Below are 19,869 nucleotides of genomic sequence, written 5' to 3' on the forward strand. Positions count from 1 at the left end.
CATTTCTAGTTTAACAGTCTGACTAATGTTTGGACTGGATTTCCTCCATAAGACTGTCGTCGATTATATTGTAAAAAAAGAAGACCCCAAATGGAACCTTGTTGTATTCCGTATGATTTTCCTGAGGATCCAACATATTGCATGAGAAAGTAAGGTAGATTGTTGACTACCTGTATGCGCCTTTGCTTTACAGTATTTATCTTGCAAATAAACTTTATTTTTACATATTAGAATTATGTAGAATATGCATGTTGTTGCTTTTTATTAGCGTTCGGGTTTGTGCAGTTCAAAATGAAAAGAAAAATAACGAAATGAAATGAAATAAATATTTCAAACAAACCCTGCATCCCCCAGAAATGTCGTCTCATTCGAAAAGTCACTCAATCTATTTTTCAGTAACATTTACTTTCGTCAAATTCAATTGATGTCATCCTTTTAAAAAAGGCCCTGAAATCCAAATGCATGTTGATTACTGTTGATTTATGATGCCCTCAACATCACTTTTCCGATTAAACAAATATCTAGAAAGATTCCATATATTTTTAAAGATTTTTTTTCTTCTATTTTTTTTTCAGGTTACTTGGGAACGCCCACAAAAAATCCTTCCCAACCAATATTCTCCGAATTGAGATGACCCCATCTGTCAATCGTTGCTTAGTTACTGAAATGTTTAACAAAAGACATTGGAATGCACCTTCCCCTCCACTCAGCATAACTTGCATGTTCCCTCGCCATGTCTTTTGTTACTCACATTGATATCACAGAAAAATGCAAGTTATGCTAAGTCGAAAGGAAAGTGCATTCCAAGGTCTTTTATCAAACATTTCAGTACATTAGCAATGATTGACAGATGAGGTCATCTCAAGAATATTGGTGTGGAAGGATTTTTTTTTGTGGGCGTTTCCAAGTAATCTGAAGAAAAATAGAAAAAATAATCGTTAAAAAGATATGGAATGTTTCTAGATATTCGTTTCACGGCAAAAGTGATGTTTAGGGTATCATAAATCTACACAAATCAACATGCATTTTGATTTCAGGGCCCCTTAAGTTTATAAGTAAATATATACATTTTTTGAAAAAGTTTATTTTCCGTGCACATCCATGACACGCATGATTTCATTTGATTTCAACTGCAAGTACTTCATTCTACATCCTACATACAAGTTGAGGCCATCGTCTTTCATTCTTCTGTAAGTAACTGTACCATGCGTTTTATCTCTCACGTGACATTTCAGAACAAATACAAAAAAACACACACAATATTAATATGTATATAATATATACATACATATATAACACATATATATATATATATATATATATATATATACATATATATGGGTCAGAATTTTGAACGATGTACAATTGAGCCAAAACAAGACAAAATTTAAAAAGTAGGAAATTCTCCAAATCATTCATCTTACCTGAAAGAGTATAACTCAAGCTTTTAATATGAACCCAATTATACTAGGATTTTCCCAGAGGAACAAGTTTTTATTCACCGCTGAAGTTTACCATGTCCAGAGCAGCGAACGTCCATGAGGAATAGTACTGCACATACATTTAGATATCATTTAACATAGTTTGCAAAGATATGATTCAGTTCAAAATCCTAACGAAATATTTTAAGGGACATAATCTACGTGCTTGCAGAATATCAAGCTTGTACTCCTAACCTGTACGTAATGGTAGACAACTGATGATGTAACTAAATTCGTCATTTCTGTTGAAATATTGCTCTTCTGCTAAACACTTTCTCGACTTAACGCGCATTTTACAGAAACTCAATATCTTGACCTCCTATTTCACTATCCCATACTTTAATCCTCACTCCCAAATAATAACATACCTTTTTCAGATGTATCTGATCTAGGCAGTCTCTATAACCCAACAAACATAGCATAGTTTTCATCACGGAGGTTCGCATGTAGCTCACACAAACAAGATTTTGAACAATGCAGTTCTCTTGAGTTGGAAACGCATTCTACTCACAACAAACAGCAATTTCATGTCGAGAACAAACTCCTCTGCAAAATCTTGAATAGATATTACCAATTCTCAATTATATATAAGCTTGTTTATCTTCTCATACTGAGGAATCAAAGAAAACAATTTTTCCATCTCTCGTAAATGAACGTACAAACGTACGTGTAATCTCAGTGACGTAGTCCATCCTTGAGAACGAATATATTTATGGAAATGTCGTTATCATGAAGTAAAGATTCAGGTCCTAAACTTATATAAAGTCTACAATGCAAAATTTGGTTATAACGAACATGATCACGGCTAAAATTATGACAAAGAATTAACATAGAAAAACAACAGAAACGTGCTCCGTTATAGAAATACGAAGTTTAGCTGGGGAAGGCAAACAAATACGTTAGGAAGAAATCCCTTTGCGTTTGCTCCTTGTGCTACACACTACTACCGAGGAGAATTTGTGTTATTATATTAGTCAGAAATGATAATAGATTCCATACTGCGAAGTTTCGTCGTAACAAGACACAATAAGTCCATATAACTTGGATGGATGTTTGTGACTTCGATATTATACAATATGGTTTCTTATAACAAACATTTTGTAGCGCGTCACTTCGGAGGCTCGTTATTCATACAGTTTGTCAATACGAAAATTGATAGAGTTCGTATTTTTATGAAGCTTTTTTATTCGGTAAATGATAGGAATCTCCGAAGGTTAATCGAAAAGTTTATTAATTGGAACATGAAAAATCATGTTCGCTTATCCTAATGTAGAGAAACAAATTAACAACTAACATCCTCCAAATTTCAAAACCTCATAATAACCGTTTTCACCTAAACGAATATCAGGCCCATTCCACTTTTAGAAGAACGGACCTAAAAATAATGATCCTTGATATCTATTTTTCGGACTATCAAACTTTCGGAATAAGAACATTTTTAATAACAAACCTCCTGAATTAACTACAAACATTTTTTTTTCATTTTCGGAATAACAAACCTTTGGACATCGGAGTAACGAATCTTTGGAAGAGCGAACGTATCAAAGTGCAACTTTAAACCTATTCTTAATCATTACTTTTTTAAACATGTGTTTTCAAAGTAAGCACAAAAGCACAAACAAATTGACGATCTCTCTGTCTCTTCAATGTAAAATGAAAAAAAAATCTTAGAAAGAATTACAAATGAACATTGCTTTTCAGTGATGAGTATAAAACAACACCACGTGATGATAAGCGGAGTATCTGTGTGTTTTCATCAGACAATAATTGTATACTGCATTATTTTTTGTTCGCTTGTGACGGCATTTCGATGAATAAAAAAACATAAACAAACAAACAAAAACTTCTCCAGAGGAATTTGGTATAACGGCAGTGCACTGGCAATTCTTTTCTCTGTGTGTTGGAGCTCGATCCCTTCTCTGTTTCTCAGTCATTTTCATTCAACTGCCTCCACGTCCTTTTGAAACTTGTCCGTTTCTTATTCAACACATGCCCATTACAGACTTCTTCCGTCATTATCCTGAATGTGATTGCGTAGCACTTTTCGGATTTGTTTTGGTTTATTTTGTTTTGATTTTGTTTTCTGTTTGGTCGCAGCGTGTTCAGGCTATTGAGGGAATGAGAGAAGAATCGTCACGAAGAGAAAAATAAGAATAAATTAAGGCATTTAATATCATGACAATTACAGCGAACGTCCGTTATGGAGACCAAAACTGGATGTGTTCTGTTTGAGACGGCAGCTACCATACTCAAAAGATAAACACTTGGCGCACCTGTCACTAAAAAGTGGCACTGATCCTCTTTCTCCTTCTATGTAATCCATTGACTTATTCTACCAACGAACATCCGTCACCAAAACGTTTTCCGTTTGTTATTACAGGTAAATTGAGTGATGAACGTTATTCACTTTCGGGTGTGAGCGGCTCGGTGATTTGGTAATATTTTCAACTAACATTAACTTTATGTGCAGTGATATATTTGTAATTATCAGAAATTTCCTTTCTCGGACAGAACGTCCGTGAGCGAAACTTTCAGAACCTGTAACAGTACAAATTGTCTCCAGAACCTCATTAGAAAGAAATTTAAATGCACAGAAATTACAGATTACGCAAAATTCCATTTCCTATAACTTTGTTTTCAGTGTTAAGCTGTTTTTGTATAATTAGAGGGAAAACAAGCGTAAAATTGTGAGTAAATTTTCAACTGTTCGTTCATCATGATCACATAACGCCTTAAAAATTCTGAAACTACTGCTCTAAACTCATTGTTTACTTTGTAAAACTTTATTTGTCGCTATTGGAGCCAAAAGTTTTAAAGAATACAGGACACTTTCGGGACAAGATATCCCTATCGGAGGGATTGCATACGTCACGGACATTCGCTGGAATTGTCACGGACGTTCGTTCTACTACAAGGGTCATGCTCCAGGACGGATAACTAATCGGCAGAGAGTACCTAGCCTTCCCAACTCTTTGAAAAATTTGAAAAAGGTCAATGCAAATTATAAGAAATTTGACATCCTTACAACAAATGCATTGCTCAGAGGAGGATCAGGAGGTGAATTTTCAGAGAAAATATTAATTATTTGCTCGGTTTTCGGTGAATTGCATGGTCCAAAAACTGCGGACGAACCTCAGTCCGCTCCAAAAATGACATGCAGCTCCTCCGCTAGAGAGCCAAAGGTAAAATGCACCTTCGCCATCAAAGCAAGATGGTGTCCCACTCGAAAACGTTTTAATCATCACGGACGTTCTTTTTTCCTCGGAGATTCGTCTAAGAATATAATTTCGGTTCCTATTTGACAAAGGATGGACAGAAACTCAAATCAAACATATTATCGTGTGGCTAGATCTTAGTTGATTACGCCTCAGAACAATATCGCCAATAACGTTTAATGGACTACGATCTTTGTTAGAGAATAGCGGAAGCACGTCCGTGACGAAAACTGAGTATAATTTTGGATAAAAGAATATTACGTCCCATATACAGCCAGCAGACGTACAATTTTTGCAGGATATGTTCATTAGGTGGAACACCAAATTTTCTATTCGTTACAGTTGGGACAACAAAGTAGAATTTGCAGCAGCGATAGAAATAAAAGCATCACGGACGTTCGTCTGTTTAGGACTGTGATATTTCAATTGTACTCTGTAATTTTATACGTGCTCATAAAGTTCTTATAATTTTGTGGTACATACCCATGATATGTCAGATCCAGAACATGGTCAGATATTAGATGCCACGTACCATAAAAAATGCACATCATTAGTTTGAAAAACAAAAATTATTGTGAAAATAGCGTTTTTACCGTATTTTTACGCTTTAAGTCCTTGTCAAATGAAAAATATCAGGCAAAAGTCAACCAAACCATATATTTCCTGAAAGGAAATTTACCAATCTTTGAGATGACATGAAAAAATCTGGTTTCTTAGATCATCCTGGCGTGTTCTAAGGGAAAGAATGTTATAAAGTGCGAAAATTGGCAATTGTACATCGTTCAAAATTCTCACCCATATATAAAACGCTATTTCCAGCCATAGGGGAAAACGAAATAAATGATAGTTGGGGGGAATTTAGATAAAAAGCATGAAAATATTCAGGAAACGGCAAATATGCCCTTTTTGACAATCCTTATGATTTAATATGGGCTCAATGCAGAAGTGAACTGACAAGAGCACAAAATCAATCTTCTACACATGCATGTACCAATAAATTCTGTAGGTTAATGAGAAAGTGCAACTCGTTGTTAGAAAAATCGGATATAGGCCTTCATCGTACTTACATTGCCTCAATGACCAGTTTTCTAAGGTATGCACATCCAATATATACACCCATATTTTTTTTTTTGGCATCCCTGACAATCTCCCCTAAATTGTATTGATGGTACAGTCCTCAATCTATACACACTGATATGCCATCTGCATTTAATACAAGGCCTCCTTCATTCCTGTTTCTATCTTTCTGTAATACTCGATAACCTTCAATATAGGACTGTACATATCTCTATATCAAAAAATGCCGTCATCAAATCATGTTTCATGTTTCATTCAATGATGAAACAAGATTATGTGACTATTAATGCCATTGTTCACAGTTATTCCGATACGTGCGAGTAAGCTGCAAATTCCAGGCATTTGTTTCCGTCCAGCCGCAACCTGTGCATAGTCCTCTTTTTCACCCTGTCGCATGACTTTGGTGTTAGGTCTCTATGGTTGACAAGCAGTACCGTACGGGCAACAGAAGAAGAAAGGAGAAGAATTCAATCCCGCCGAGCGCCATGAATGCCACAGTGAGGGTGAACCTCTGCGCGAGAGATCCTATGTAAAAGATAGTGTATCATGATAGTTGTGATGAAAGATTTCAAGATATTTTTAAAAACCCTCAAAAAGACTATAGTCGTTCCATTCCTTTCACTGAGCAAATGACGCCATGCTGATAAGCATGGCGCATAATTACTTTATGCACTAGGAAGTCCCCATGGTCTCAATTTGACGTTATGTTTCGCGAACATAAAATAGAAACAGGAAGATTCAACTTCGTCATGCAACGTAAAGCAAAGAAAAAAAAATAAAAACAAAAACAGAAACAAAACAAAATACACACACAAACAGACAACAAACAATATTGATAAAAGAATTATGGCAAAGATTTGCTTACACAAAAGACATGGGAATACACCTTTCCATAGACTGAGCATATCTTGCATGTTTTTTATTGCATATGACATTGTAATTATTAACAACATACATTGCAAGTTATTCTCAGCATGCAGCATACATCTTGTTTTATTTTTTATTTTTTGCTCCTGTTGGCGTACTGCGTTTGAAGAAGAAAGACAAAAATTATTTTGAAATCATTGCTATTATCATTACTATTGCTGTTAGGTATTAAGATTCAGTTGAACGCTTTATGAAACAACACAACATAAATATGCATTTGACTTGCATATACTTACTTGAACTTAAAACTTGGTGTATCGAAAACCATGTCTATATAACGCACTATGACTATCTCACCGTGCTAAACCAACAGTCAAACAACAGAGATAAATGATAACATGCGTCTTCACATGTTATGACTTTTGGCTCATTGAAGTATTTGGAGATTCTTCTTATTTTTTTTTTTTGTCCCAGCAAAGTTTCCTATGCTAAAATAAATGTATTGTATCCTGGGTTATAGTTAGTGCTGGGTAACACAATCACTGATCGAGTTTAAGTGTTAGATTTGCTGTCTAATTTGATTATAAGCGGGTTTTGCAATCATTGCGATCTGCCTACCAGCCATAACACCTCCTAAAGGTTCTCCAATGCCGTATGCCAGGCAGAAGAATACAAACGCCGAGGAGAACTTTTCTGGTGGGATGTACTGCCGCAGTGTCACGACGTGGAGCGACATCCTGGCTCCGATAGTCACTCCAGTGATGAACGCAGCAAGCCCTAGATGCCAGAAGGCCAAGGTAAGGGGATCGAATGCGAACACGATGCAATTTGTGAAAGCTAGGAGCAAGTTGAGATCGAGACTCGACAACCATTTCCTGTCGACGATTGGGCCCTGGATGATACGGCCAACCGCGTTTCCAATTCCTCCAAAAGCCGCCAAGAAGACGACCGTGGAGAGAGGGTATCCCCTTTCTACACCGTGGGGGATTAGGAACACCACCCAGGCAACGTTGATGAGACCGCCAAGTGAGAAGAATATGTAGAGCGGAATTGTGTAGGGTTCCTCGAAGACAATAGATAATCCAAATAGCTTACAGATCCCTCGTCCCAATCTCAAGCACCAGGCAGTGGCTGATGAAGATTTGTCGGAGTCACCGTTTTTGGTCAGCCTTGATGTTTCGTCCACGTGGTCGTCATCCATTTCGTAGCTTGCGCTTTCGGTTGGTTCAACTTTGCCTCCATTCTGACTCACAGACGTCTTGATTGGTGCCCCGATACTTTCGATCGCTACGGCGAAGAGATACATGAACATAGACATGTGAAATCCGATGGCTCCCAGCAGGAGGATGGCTCCTCGCCAGCCGAACACTTCCCTCATGGTCTCGGTCAGGATTGGAATGAGAATCATCCCGAAGGCGTTGCCACAGTAACCGATGCCGAACTTGAGGGCGAAATTCTCATGCACGTTTCGTTGAAATTCGACGACGATGCAGACAATAACGAATGCAAAGGATATCCCTATTAACGGGGGGAGGGGGTTGAAGAGAGGAAAAGGAAAATTATTTTTTTTTTTTCATCTTGAGGCATCCAAAACTCGCGTCACGTACTATTGTCACTACGAGCTTGTTCCAAATGAAACTCAACTGGAACGCTGAAAGGCCACTCAATGTTCACTCTGATTTACATTCTTTAAAAAAAAAAATGGACAAGCCTAAATGGATAGGTTTAATTTGTATCAGACAGTAGTTAAAACAGCGATAGAAATAAAAAAAAGCAAGCAAACCAAACTAAACAGCAGTCACAACGATGATGCACACTTCAGCTTGATGGGATGACGATTTCATCCTTCTTCAACTTCATGTCTAGTCTTAACCCGCTTCTTTTGAGATTCTCAGATCACCAAATAGACGTGGCACTGATCACGACAGATTCGCATGGTCGGTGGGTTAAGAGAAGTCGTGAGGAAAACATTGATCGACAATTAATCTTCTTTCAACAACCCTCCCCCATTTCTCTTTCCTCCAATATCCTACCCTCCTCTTCCCTTCTCTCCCGTCGTATCCACCTCCCTTCCAATTCTTTTCCCATCATATATACCCACCCCACTGTCAACTTCAGATATTGGTCAGAAAATGATATTGTAATGCGATTGATTGAGGAAAGTGGGGCTGAGAATTTTATGATCTATGATAAACACAAGAGTTGACAATCACTTTTTTTTTCTCTGGTCACCCGTTCGCACCACTAAAGTCTTTGAATCTGAAATTTTCCTGGCCCGAAAAGCAGATGTCCTTACCTTGTAAGTAAACGAAAGTATAAAAATTCATTTTTTACAAATCGTAAGTGCTCGAGAGGGGCTACCAAGAAAAAGCTTCTTTTTTTAGTTAAATTTGGTGTCCAAACATCAATTTTCAGTGGCCCCGCGACTCTTGGCCAGCGCTTATGTATAGCGCTGTCATGCCTGTATATTAAAGATATCTCCCTCCAATTACACTCCACTCTTCCTCCCCTGCAGCCCTCCTGTACCCTTCCAATCCTTCCCGCCCTCTACCCCACCCCTCAGTCTGTTTGCAAATTGATATACTTGCCGGATATGAGGAGCGGACACAGTGAACAAGAACAGTCCCTCCAGAGAAGCTCGTTAGGCAGAGACTCGCCCCGCTGACCGAAGGCAAGGACCAGCTACCATCTTCAGTCGAAGTTTCTCCAAGATAGGTGCGACGAGTGGTGCTGCAGGACACGAAAGACACAACTTATTTCAAATAAACACACACACACATACACACACTTCATTGTCAAGTTGTATCTACCCAGTACAGGTAGAATCAAGCAAGAAGAATAATGATATACGAAGTGTTGGTGAAATAGAATATAAAACATGTAACTACAGTAGATTTAAGCTGCAACTAATTTCATGATGTGGATAGTTCTAAAACGTTGTCCTTTGTATTGCAATGCTTGGCTTTTACGTTGGTATGAGTCATATTTTCTCCTAACCCATGTTTTTTTTCTGGTATGTGTACAAATTAATGATGGGCAGTGATCACCTCATTTAATTTCCATACGGGCTTGCCCCTACGTTCACTGTTTCGTGAAAATATGTTAACGTAAGGATTCATTCACTTCAATACACTTTTCGGAATTCTTGATGAAAAATTGTGGGCAAGAAAAACTGTTACTCCCCCCCCCCCCCTCTCGTGGGCAAAAAGTTTGATACACCTCCATAACTGACTCTTGTGTTAATAGAATGAAAAGGTACCATTTTGTGTTGAATATGTTTTTACTCAGACAGGTAGACTCAACACATTATGCGGAATTTCTTTTTTTTTAAAGATTAATGAAGTCGACATTCAGAAATACCCCTGTGAATTGAAGCTGCTTATCAAAAAACCATTTCCTTTTCTTTTTAAAAGGTAAGTTCTGTTGATGAGGGTGCATATTTATTGTGTGTAAGATAAGAAGCATATTCTCCAATCAATTGATCCATCAACCAAAGGAAAAAGAGAGGAAAAAAAAATGTGCGAGGTATATTAAAAAGAAGAAGAGCCTCATTTTCATATTTTATTTTGCCTAGATAAAAAATATTGATAACGACTGAGAGTGAACAATAATCAAGTAAAACTAAGACAACGGTTTTTTGTGAGGGCGACAGCTGCAAACCATTTGAAAGTACCACTAACGCTACTTTGATTTTATCGGATTTGGAACTAACACATTTTTAAGTCAGTATAGAATCTTTTGTGACACTCTCCAAGGCCTATTGTTTATTATGGCTTGGAATAGATTACCTAATCAATTATTTACAGAAAAAAAAAGAAGATAAGCGACGTATTAGACTCTGTGGAAGTTGTACAGATCTGTAATTTCTTTGAGCCCACAAAATCATGTCCGGCTGACGAGGAAAACTAACCGATGAAGAAGGACACACCGTGATAGAGTCCGATTACGGTCCGAGGGTTCCGTAGTCGGTGTCCCAGCTGGTAGGACGAGATCGGCCAGAACGACGCTTGAAGCTCTTAACTAATCCCATCTCGATGAAGGAGATGAAGAAAAGACATACAACGAGTAATCCACTCCTTCCAGCTGGCTCGGGGGGCGTGGATGCTTAGAGGTCACCCATTGTTATCACTGCTATGTTTACCTTCACACCTGTTTGGCTTCCTTATGGTTTGTCTCCGTAAGTTACAATTCTGTGCAAGCATAGAGGGGTAAAAGAAAGTATAAGCAAATCACACTTAAACTGTTTTCACATATTTCATATTTTGTTAGCTACGTTGTTTGACCGAGCCTTCGCCTAATCATCCGTACAATGCACTGTAGTTATCAAGGTCATGATGGTAATACCAGGAAATCACTTACTGGAGAGTAGATGAATATCTAAAAATATTTTTATTTTAATGCAAATATGATCAACAATGTCCCTTTAACCAAACAAACATGAGTTACGTCCTTTCCATCATAATTGCAGAGTTGTATTAACGTAAAATTGATGATTGTTACTGGAATAAGGTGTCCTTATGATTTAAGCACTTTGATAAGAAACAGCGATGGAGCTAAAGGGGAGTACTCCCTGGTCTTTTGCATGGGCATATTTGCGACCGATTTTTTTTCTGCATTTCATGAATTATAATAATGAAATATGTTTCTCCCTTACATTTTGACTATCATAGGGTGAATTGTGCCGGTTATTCAATCCTCAACATAACCTAAGGCACTCCTCAGTGGAACATGAATACAGAGATGCACAATGAAGGTGTACACATTCATATCTTAAGGAGATGTTCGGAATTCTGTTGGATTTTTTTTTTCAATTTACAATATTCATCGCAGAAATTCAGAGGTACCAACTGATGTAATAAAGAGACGATTTCTGACTCAAATCTAAACTTGCTGAATTATGTTATATGTTACGCCTGTAATGCTCGTGCCTTAACTTTGAAATCATGCAGTATAAAACTGAGAAGTGCAACAATTCTGAATCCCCGAAAACTTTTCCTGCCTCGAAGACCCCCCCCCCCTATAAACAACACCTCTAAATGTATCCGCGAATTTCAGGAAGTATTTCATGAAATGTTTTGTCAGACAAATATGTCGGGAAATTTTTCTCTCAGCCATTCAGCAGTTCAGAGGGAAGGATTTCAATAGCTCATAACGGTTTGCCAGAAGAAATCTGACAAAACGCTTCATTAAATTTCTTTTCCTCCGTGAGTTTTCATTGACCTTTATCTCTGGGCAGACACCCCTCTAGTCACCTCATCGCAGATAAGCTGGCGTTACAATACTTTAGGTGCATTTATGCCGTCCTCAAATTGAGAGCTCATATGTCATAAGCAACAAAAAACAAAAAAAATGAAGATTTTATGACATAAAGGTTTACCAATTTGTTAGGGATAACCATTTGTTTCAGGTCAAAAATAAACAATTTGCAAAACTAAATATAGGAGCTTTGCAGACTACAAATTCAGCTACTTTATTTGAATTGTCTGACTTGGCGACCGGCGAAATTATTAAAAACAAAAAGTGGCAGGCAATATAGAGGTATGGGCAAGTTTTGGGACATTAGATATAACTCTTTCACATGTGTTTTGAATCAGTTGAAAGTGTTAGTTTCCGAGTATCCCTTGGAACTAGGACTGCTTGTATTAAACGCAAACAATAAACTACTACTTACATCTATTACTATAGTTATGCATGTTTTAGTATAGTTTCAACACTATTCTTATTGAAGTTCATGCATTTATGCACGAATCAGATTCAGGTTACTAAATCAAGTAATTATTCGTGCTGATTTACATAAAAAAATTATTTGTGATTTCATGTCCACAGATTCATAGATTCAGTGATTTTACAAGTGATATTAGGTAAAGACACATCTAGACATGCCAATAATGTTAGGGGCACTATATAAATCCTATCCATTACACCTATAGGTCTGATGGATAGGATTTGTTTCTTAGTTTCATGACTAAATTTTAATGGTTTTCCTCAGTTTGATTTGACAAATTGATTTGATTTGATATTGTTTATTCTTGTGTGACAAGTCATTTACATTTTTTCCAACAATGTTATCAAACATTTTCAGTTCTTTGATATCTCTGGGAACTATAACCTCACACCGGGTTCGGCTCCCGGACAAGCCCCCAACTGTTAGGGACCTTCTTTTCTGTAACGCTAGAGAAGAATGAAATTTAATGAAAACATCTTCAGCTATGAAATTCGTCAGTCATTCTGGCAAACGATTCCTGGCAATCCGCCACCATGATAATCACGTAGGCCTATGCGGTCATCTTGTGTCTCCCCGTGCACATGCGCACATGTTTCGCTATGAAATACACAGGTTAAATGTAACACAAGTATGGAATGGCACATGTGAATCCGTGCCGATGACATGCTCCTACCAGTCTTAAGTAATTTTGCTGGCGATATTTCGTCCACTGATCCTTTGGACTTCCTCAGGCCTCATACCTGCATTTTTTGAATAGAAGTCAATATAAACTAGTGAAGGTAAATATTTTGATGAAATTATTTATGAAAACCTATCTTTAAAATTAATGCAAACATACATGACCAATGTCGAACTGACATGGGTTGCATAATGTTAAATTATTCATACTTAATCTGTTTTTCGGGAAGGGCCTATTTTTTTTCCCTCTCTCTCATGTATTTTGATGAAGTCGCAAAAAGTAGGGAAATATAATTCAATAAAGGTTTGGAGCATGGCACCATACTTTGCTGCTGAAAGATGATATGATAATAACACTATGATATGTCATATATACAGCGCTCTTATAAGAGCACAAAATCCAAAGGATTTTTTTAACCCTTCGCACTCGGATACTTTTTAACCGCACAGGCCCAATTTAAAAGAAAATCCAAAGCATTATCTACAATCAAATAATTCCTAACTGACATTGTTAGGCCTACATAGTGTATTTATGAACTTCTTCACCCACTTCGTAAGAGAAAGGGTTATCTAAAGATGAAGACCATGGCAACTAACTGCATGGTCAAACTTGTTGAGCCGCTATAGGCGTTCCTAACAACTCTGTCGCACTGCCGTGGTCACTATTTTTTCCGTACTCCCCTATAGTAGCGATTCTTGCGATTTTACCTGAATGCCAGCAAATGTTCACAACGTATTGAACATAAACCGTTTGGTTCATACACAGACCCTACACAACTTGACAGAGTGATTTATCACCTTTCACGAAATACAGGTTTCGCTCTGTATGTTTGCAGGAATCACAAACAATACAATGAATTGTCCCTTGAAATAAATATAGGAGTACATCTCTTTGTGACTTCAAATTTATATTAAAATTTATTCTTTTAATGCTTAAAGATAATAAAAAGTTTTGGTACCTCAAAAGTGTCCTTGAATTTCCTTGTCTTAGTTTGTGTTTCAGGTTAAAGTACCTTTCATATAACTAACACTGTGAGACTTACTCGCCCCAAAGTGCTCTCATGTCTTAGTAATCATGCAATTAACTGCGACCAGCAGCCCCATACGCATAGCGACCAGCAGTCCCATACGCATAGCGTAATCGGGCTTCGCATTGTAGCATTCAGGATCATGACAGATTTAGTATCGCAGGGTAAATGTCAACTTAAAATCCCATAAATTCTTCAATTTGAAGACTTACCAATTAAGTTGAAGTATTGAAAACAGGCTTCGGGCAACGTTTGGTTCTGCCTATAGTCCCTTTCTGTTCGAATTGATGACTGAATGTGACTCGGTCGACAGGACCTTGGGAGAGCTACATACAGTACACTGAATACTACAGCCAGTGCATGCGAACACATCACATGCACACAAATTTCAAATCCATGAACGGATAAGATGTTTGTGTGCGCATGCGCTGGCCATGGTATCCAGTGTATGTACTAGTAGCTCTCCCAAGGTCCTCTCGACCGAGTCACATTCAGTTATCAATTCGAACAGAAAGGGGCTATTGGCAGAACCAAACGTTATTCGAAGCCTGTTTTCAATACTTCAACTTAATTGGTAAGTCTTCAAATCGAAGAAATTTTTTGATTTTAAGTTGACATTTACCCGCGATACTAATTCTGTCATGATCCTGAATGCTACAATGCGAAGCCCCATTACGCTATGCGTATGGGGCTGCTGGTCGCAGTTAGCTATGCGTACAATGGGCTGCACGCTGCTGGTCGCAGTCAGTGGTTTCGTACAATATTTATCGACGCTGTACAGCGTTGGCTCTGGTACGAAACCATTATTGCATGATTACTAAGACATGAGAGCACTTTGGGGCGAGTAATTCTCACAGACAACGTACTTTAACCTGAAACACAAACCAAGACAAGGAAATTCAGGGAAGCTTTTGAGGTACCAAAACTTTTTATTATCTTTAATCTGTTGCATTTTTTATAACTCTTGAATAATACTATTGCTACCCGCGTTCCATGACGACATATTAAGGGCATGTTGTGCTTATTGTGTGTAAAATACAAGGTGTTTCAAAAAACATTTCCCACTTTTGATTCTTAATAATTCAAAAACTATATATCAGATAACACTGTCATTGATATAGGAGATAGCTGAATAGTGTAGAATTTGGTTGAAGGTGGTTTGAATATGAAAGCGTAAATCAGTTTCATGAAATCCATGATTAATTTCACAGTTAGGTTCCAGATTTTGCTCTATTTTCAACCCTCTGTACAAAATTTCACTTTGCACAGGGGTCAATGGGTGTGTATGGGAGTGTGTGGTTAACACCCTGACAATGGTCCTGAACAATGGCCAGGGTTTGAATGCTTCATTATTTATTCATCACAACTAGTCTTTACTCAGCCTCTGGCAGTATCTGTGTAAAGTCAAACGCCTGGCGATACTGTCGTTTAGTCGCGACAGTGCTCTCCCTACTTCTGAAAAACGAAATTACAATGAATACCTTCTGTTCTATCGTAAACATGGTGACAGGAAGCAAAGAAGATCAACTGGAGTATACACTTGTGTATATGGAACCTTAGATTTAATCTACTGTGAAACAAATCGCCCCAATGATAAATGCTGCTGAACTCTTTACCAAAAATGATCTCATTTTATCGAAAAAGCGAAGAATTTGTCAGAGTACATGTATTCAATTAGTAGACAGTTGTATTAAAATGAGGAACTTTAGATCATTTATGCTTATTTACACCCCAAATTTAGTGATATGTGAAGCAAAATTAAAAAATGATTGCCAGCTGGAATGAAATGTGGTGTTTGCAAGCACATGGAAACATTTGCTTACTTTTTCCATGTGCATACATTTTACCCTTTACCGTGCGTGAATTCAGACTAGCAGTGCCCAGGGCAATCCACATGAATTATTGATTAAGCATTCATGTGCCAGGGAGCGCGAGACTAACGCCTAGTCAACAAGTGGTTCAGGCATGTCTATTGTTCAGGACCATTGTCAGCACACACTCACATACACATCATTGGTTCCTGTGCAAAGTTAAATTTTTGTACAGAGGGTTAAAATTTGACCAAAATCTGAAACCTTACTTCAAAATCAATCTTAGATTTACTGAAAGTGATTTATGCTTTCGCATTCAAAATACCTGCAACAAAATTGTACACTATTCAGCTATTACTCATATCAATGACAGTTTTTTTTTCGAATGAATAGTCTTTGAACTATGATCAAAAGTGGGAAATGTTTTTTTGAAACACCTAGTATTTTACTATATTGTCTAGCATATTACGATGTAGTGAGTTATCGGAAACCAAAGTACAAAAACATGCATGAATGTGGACTGAATGAAACAAGCAATATAATAGAGCAGATATGCCGAAAAATTGTGCAAAATTTGACTAAAGCATGAAACTTTCACCAGTGTTAGTACATGTTATGAGATTCATTTTAAGATCGGAAGGTAAGTCTGAATTGACCTCTGATGACCTCCAAAGGTCAATGACCTTAAAATTTGATAAAAATTGATATTTTGCGTCATTGATTAATGCTAAATATGGTAATGATGTACTAAAAACTCATTTTTGATACAGTGGAATTGTCTTCATGTTCCATAGAACCCTGACAGGTTTCTACCTTTGAACTCTGATGACCTCCAGAGGTCAATGACCTTAAAATTTGATAAAAATTGATATTTTGCGTCATTGATTAATGTTAAATATGGTAATGATGTACTAAAAACTCATTTTTGCTACAGTGGAATTGTCTTCATGTTCCATAGATCCTTGACAGGTTTCTACCTTTGACCTCTGATGACCTCCAGAGGACAATGACCTCAAAATTTGATAAAAATTGATATTTTACGTCATTGATTAATGTGAAATATGGTAATGATGTACTAAAAACTCATTTTTGTTACAGTGGAATTGTCTTCATGTTCCATAGATCCTTGACAGGTTTCTACCTTTGACCTCTTATGACTTCCAGAGGTCAATTATTGACCTCAAATTATCAGAATTTTGACATTTGGTGCAATTGGTTGATGATAAACATAACGATGTCCTAAAAATTCATTTGTGTTACAACTGAATCGTTTCCCTATTCCTCAGATCAAGGGAAATTATTTACACGTCTCTGCCTTTGACCTCTGAGGACTGTGACAGGTCAATGACCTCAAAATATCAAAATATTGATATTTGATGTATATTCAATGGTTAACTGTATGCCTGGTGTGTAATCATGCATTATGCTATTAGCATTTATACTACATTGTACAAGAAGTGTCTTCTCATTCCACAGAACATTGGTCATTACCCTGTGTATATCCAACTTTGACCTCTAAGGTCAATGTGAGGTCAGACTTTTAGAATATCACTAAAAATTTGTGTAGGATTGCAAATATTGATGTTTGGCTTCATTGCTTTAATCCTAAATGTTTAATCATGTACAAATCACGCCTTGACGCTATAATCAAAGTATGTATGCACATTCCATAAAGCATTGGTTCATAGTAACAGGTCTCAGGAATGTGAGCGGTCAATTACTTCAGAAATGAAGCTTATAGTAGACGGCGAGTTGTAATGTTATTAAAATTTTCTGTAGATTTTGATTTTTTGTGCTATTTCCCCTATTTTAGGGGTGCTGAACACGAATCCACTTGTTGCCATTTTTCTAACCGACGTCTTCAGCCGTTGCCATTGCAACGAATTATTTTCCTTTAAAGAACATGTATTTTTTCATTAAACATCATAAAAACATGTTGTGAACACCAAAATATGTCATTATGAACCCTCTTTAATCAAATATAAAAAAAATTCAATACTTATATTGTCATGGTTACCTCATAGCAATGACGGTTACCATGGCAACAACTATTTATAAAGAAAAATGATATTTTCATGAAAAAATCAAGAAAAAACGACAAGATTGAGTGGAATATTTATCATAAATTACTTTTTTGATTATCAGCTTATTTTTCCACTATGTTCATTTCACCTCATTTCTGTTGCTATGGCAACAACATGACAAAAGCTACCTTTTAAAGAAAAGCATTGCGATTGAACGAAAAGCAAGAATAAAATACGTCGGTAGATAACAAATTTGTGTATAGTGAGATTTTTTAGGTGCTATTTCCTTTATTTTTGGGGTGCCGAACTCGAATCCACCTGTTGCCATATTTCTAAATGACATCTTTTGCCGTTGCCATGGAAACAAATTATTTTCTTTAAAAGAACATGTATTTTTCATTAAACATCATAAAAACATGCTATAAACACCAAAATAAGTCAATCTAAACATATCGCTTCAATCATATTATAAATCACAATTTCCCACTGTTACGGCTACCTCGTAGCAATGATGGTTGCCATGGTAACAGCTATTTCTTAAAAGAAAATTATTTTTTTCATCAAAAAGCATGAAAACATGAAAAGTTTGAGAAGCATACTCAATTACAAATTACTATGATAATTATCAGCTTTTTTCACCATGTTCATGCCATATTATTTTCGTTGCTATGGCAACAACATGATTTTTATTCCAGAAAGGAGAAGTATGTCATTAAAAGGAAAAAAATTGAATAAATGATCAATTTTTGTAGAGTTTAATTTTTTTCGGCTCTTTTTTCTATTTTGGGAACGCTGAAAAGGAATCCACCTGTGGCCACTCTTCTAAATGATGTCTTCAGCCGTTACCATGGCAACAAATTATTTTCTTGTGTTCTTCATTAAACATCATCAAAACATGTTAAGGCCAAAACATGTCAAGACGTGAATATACATTTTTCTTCAATTAGTTAAAATCAATCCCTTTTTCCAATTTCATTGTTACCTCATAGCAATGACAGTTGCCATGGTAATAATTCTTAAAAAGAAAATACTGATATTTTGATTAAAAAAATGAAAATATGACGAGATTGATGAGCATTTTCATTACAAATTACTATCAGCTTATTGTTTTCACAGCGTTCATTCCACATCATTTCTGTTGCTATAGCAATAACATGAGAATTTTTTTTTCAAGGATAAAAGTTCTAGAGCAATCTGTTGGAAATTACTATAGGGGACGTATCATAGTCATTTAAGGTTTACAAATGTCTTGGAGGCATCAATGCTGAAACAGAGTACATCATGACGAGAAAATTTGAACTTTTTTTGTGAGGTTTTACACATTTGAATTGCTTGTTATTTGTATTTTATATTCCCTAGGTATTTCTATGGTAAAAAAAAAAAAAATCTACTCCTTAACAAGGTGTTGCGATAGGAACAGAAATTATGTTCCATGAACAGAATTATGTATGGATAATAGTCTTGCTCATTTGTAATACTTCAAAATTTAGGCCACAATTTCACGATTTTTTTCTTGAAGAAATTTTTTTCTAAAAAATTGATGCATTTCCATGGCAACCATGTTAAATATTAACCATCATTACGGATATTTAAGGTTTGAAGGTGCAATGTGATCAGAAATTCAGGAAGCTGACTAAACTTTTGTGATTTTACTTATTTGTTTTTGTTTAGTATATTCGTTCCTTCCTTATCTAATGATTAACGTGGTTTTTTCTTCAAAAAGCAGTTTTTTTTTCATGTTATTGCTATAGCAACAAAGACGATGTGGGATGAATATAGTGAAAAACAGAACTGACAGTAATTTGTTATAGATATGCTACTCAGTCTTGCCATATTTTCATGTTTTTTCATGAAGATATTATTTTCTGTGATAAATTGTTGTTACCATGGCAACTGTCATTGCTATGAGGTAACCATGAACTTGGAAAATTGTGATGTTTTACTAAACTAAAGAGACATGTTT

General features: G+C 36.5%; 1 pseudogene; it reads right to left on the bottom strand.

Moving 5' to 3' along the window:
• Window positions 1-6,179: 6,179 nt before the first annotated feature.
• Window positions 6,180-17,757, bottom strand: LOC139732251 (monocarboxylate transporter 12-like; annotated as a pseudogene).
• Between the last annotated feature and the right edge of the window lie 2,112 nt (window positions 17,758-19,869).

This window comes from Diadema antillarum, unplaced genomic scaffold (genome assembly GCF_040938485.1).
Source record: "Diadema antillarum isolate AM-2024a unplaced genomic scaffold, OU_Dant_1.0 seq00000407_RagTag, whole genome shotgun sequence".
NCBI lineage: Eukaryota > Metazoa > Echinodermata > Echinoidea > Diadematoida > Diadematidae > Diadema > Diadema antillarum.